Genomic DNA, 3,639 nt, shown 5'->3' on the forward strand with positions numbered 1-3,639 from the left:
GCGACGATGATGCAGATCAACACATTTTTGCTTAGTTTTTTTTTTTGTGTATTGAGAAACCTCACAGTGTCCTTCCATTGAAGCAAGGCCATTGCTCTAACTGTGTCTAACTGAGTTATTGTAGGCTAACCACAATGTAGTCACAGTGTTGCCACAGAGGACAAGAACAGACCTGGCTGGTTGAGTAACGTTGACTCATTACTTAAAACCCAGAATTCTGTCTGGGTTCCTACTAACACTGCCTGCTCTTGGTTCATACTGACACTGCCTGCTTTGGGATCATGATTTCATTTGCTTAATTAATATGATTATTTTATGTTTATTCGCTCGTTTGCATTATAAATTAAAGTTAATTTAACTGATTGTCTATATAGAGGTGTATATATATAGAGGTAGGCGGGCATAGGTAAGAGAGGCCACGGGGAAGGGTCGTGTTTTTTCACCAGCTGTACCAGAGAGACAAAGGAGTTCACACTGTCATTTGTTTTGTTTGCTTGTAACACCGGAAAATAAACCTCCAGAAACTCAATATCCCGACTGGACAGTTGACTCTTCGCCCACACTTCATAAAATTCCTGCCTCTGGTGCCTCAGTGGCTATTTTTATTACGTTGCTTAGTTTGATTTCTTTATATTCCAGTTATTGTTTTATTGAGGACAATTCGCCACTACACTGGTCTGCCTGGTCTGGGTTCATACTTACACTGGCTCTAATTTTCATACTCACACTGCCTGGACTGGTTAATGAGACCCAGCAGATCTACCAGAACTTCTGGGGGCACAAGGGACAGAGCCAGGGCCTGAATCCACAAACCGAAAGGGAGCATTAGAGCTCGTTTCCTGTTTTGTTGTGAGATATTCTGCATATGCTGAAGAAGGGTGTGCTTTAGCATCTCATGCTGCCATGAGCAAGTTTGTGGTGATACTCTCCAGTGAAGTAACCTCAGCATGATGTAGGGACAGTCATACCAATCTCGTGACACCCTCTCTGGGTTTGAGGTAACACTGGTTTGGGCAGAGAGGAAGGTCCAACCCTCAACATCCCAGTCCCACCTCTCAGCCCCCACAGTATATATATCTGGTGAGAGATCTGCTCCCCCTCCGACTACGACCTCCCCAGTGATTAGAGAAACACAACCTCCAGCAATCTTATCTCCTTCTGTCTCCAAAGGTAGGACCATGGTTGTCTTTACTTTTAGTAGGATAGAGACAGATAATCAAGTTGATTTCCTGAATCTGTTTTTATTTGTGGATTTCCCTCCCTCCGTCAGGCACAGTGACCAATCAGGGCAAAGAGATGGAATCCCTGTCCCTCGTCCTGCTTCTCCTCTCCCCAGCGTTCGCTATGCCAGTAAGCTAACTAGCTCCGGTTTACCTTTTTTTTCTTTCATACCCTCACAAATAATGGATTTCATTGAGATGCCTTGATTGATTGATTATTATTCTCACACACACACACACACACACACACACACACACACACACACACACACACACACACACACACACACACACACACACACACACACACACACACACACACACACACACACACACACACACATAAACACACACAGAACCCATGCAGATGCAGTTTAATTCCAGTAGTCTGAACTGAAATCGTCTCTTTTTTCCCCAACACTTCCTGCAAAGATGAGGCGGTTGGTGTCCTCCTCAGAGACGTCCTCTGAGTCTGAGTCCCATGAGTCCTCCTCCTCCTCCTCCTCCTCCATTGAGTCCTATGACTCAGCTTCCTCCTCCTCAGAAGAAGAAGAGGAGCGTTCCACCCCTGGTACACTGGCCCCTCCCACTGTTGCCGTAACAACTATCACAGCGGCGGACGTGGACACGACTGCAATGGGACCAATCACGGAGGGGAGCACGCCCACTGCGGCCACGCCCATTATGGTGACGGACGCGTTGACAGGCAGCGTTACCTTCACAGAGGTCAGAGGAGACGCCTAACAGACTGAGCTCCTGGGAACATCCTGTTGACTTAAAGGTCTCATGTTGTCCTGGTTCTATCCCAGGGGAGGTCTGTCTTGTTGTTAGGACATTGGTAGGACATGACGTCTGTCATTGTGTTATAGTTCTACATCAGCATTTATATGTACACACCCAGGGGAAAAGTATTATATTTCAACGATACTTTTGAAAGAATGTACACTTTTAGCATGTAACTGTACTTTGTGCTTTTTTTGTCGCCTTCATGGTACTCAAGAAGTCCTTCAGTACTACTTGACTATTACTTTAGTATCCTTTAAGTGTAATTAGTAAGTATGCTGTATTGGAACAACTTTTTAGGAACTTTGTGTGCTGAACAGTGAAAATTTCGATTCTTGAGCATTCTAAACACACTTGCAGGTGTTTTATATAATATATTTATAGTGTTTTAATTGTATTATATCACAAGTGTGTTGGAAATATACTGAAAAAGCCTTTATACTTCAATTGATAGTATTGTAGAGGTGTATTTTGTAAACATTTGGAAACTACTCTTTACTATTATTCTAGCATGCCTGTAATATTTCAAAATTAATTATAATGCACTTTCTGATTGCATTTAGGATTTTTAAAGTGTGCTGTTATGTTATACAAATGTGTGTACAACAGTCAGTTCCGACCAAGTAATTTCATTGGACAAGAGGCATTCCATGAGTGCTGATATAGAGTATAAAAGCACTGGGACTTAACTAAACATGTATCACTCCGCTTAACAGCTGTTTTAAAAACCGTTAATGTTGTTAACAGACTTTATGTATCTTAGATTGCTAGTATGTTTATGTGTTGCTTGTCAACAGTTCAGTCCCAGTCCAGTTGCGGATCTATTTGTGTTGGCGGAGCCAAATAAATCATTAAATAAACAAACAAATCATAATCTCTTGTTGCTTGTTACTGTTAACTAATAAATGGTGCCTTTAGAACTGTTGCATAAAAGCAATATCACGTTTGAGGTCGTGCTGTTGTACTGAATATCAGCACGGCTGGGATTATCTTCGGCGCTACGACCGAATCACAGCCGTGCTGATATTCAGTACAACAGCACTCCCTCTCGTGTGATATCGCTTAAATATTGATAAAGTTCTATCACAATTTAGGCATCATAAAGGCATGTACTTTCAGTACAATATTATTATACTATAATGTAGAATAGAAGTCAAAATGAAGTGTATTTTATCACTGCTTTCTATACTACAGTCTACAGAATATAAGTATTTTAGGTACAATACTGTTATACTGAATAATACTTGCAAAACATTATGCTGATAGAAATGGGGAACCAGATAATACTTACAAATCCTAAATAAATTGACCTGTAAAGAACATAGTACCATTGGGCTGGGTATCGCTGGGTACCGATACCGATTGAGTGCTACGTATAATTCAACACTATTTCTTTTCTACTTCACTCGAACCGATTAAGTGAAGGGAAGGGATCAGTTGCGTGTATAAGGACACCACTCCTTCCCATCCAAATTATGTTTACACCAGTGGCGGCTGGTAGTTTTTAAAGTGAGGGAGGAAGGACTGCGCGCTTGGTTGCCATTGGCCTGCTTGCACTGTCGGTGTATGGTGGCATAAGAATGTGAGACTCAAGTTGTTTCAGGGTGTTTTGGTGAACTACAAAATAGTATGGAGG

The 3,639-nt window shown here is 41.8% G+C and overlaps 1 long non-coding RNA gene across 1 annotated transcript; it reads left to right on the plus strand.

Moving 5' to 3' along the window:
* The first annotated feature begins 1,012 nt into the window (after positions 1-1,012).
* On the plus strand, positions 1,013-2,871 carry LOC115532211 (uncharacterized). Its single transcript, XR_003973997.1, has 3 exons — positions 1,013-1,170; positions 1,271-1,350; positions 1,653-2,871. It is a non-coding gene; the product is annotated as an uncharacterized LOC115532211 (long non-coding RNA).
* Positions 2,872-3,639: the final 768 nt, after the last annotated feature.

This window comes from Gadus morhua, chromosome 19 (assembly GCF_902167405.1).
Source record: "Gadus morhua chromosome 19, gadMor3.0, whole genome shotgun sequence".
NCBI lineage: Eukaryota > Metazoa > Chordata > Actinopteri > Gadiformes > Gadidae > Gadus > Gadus morhua.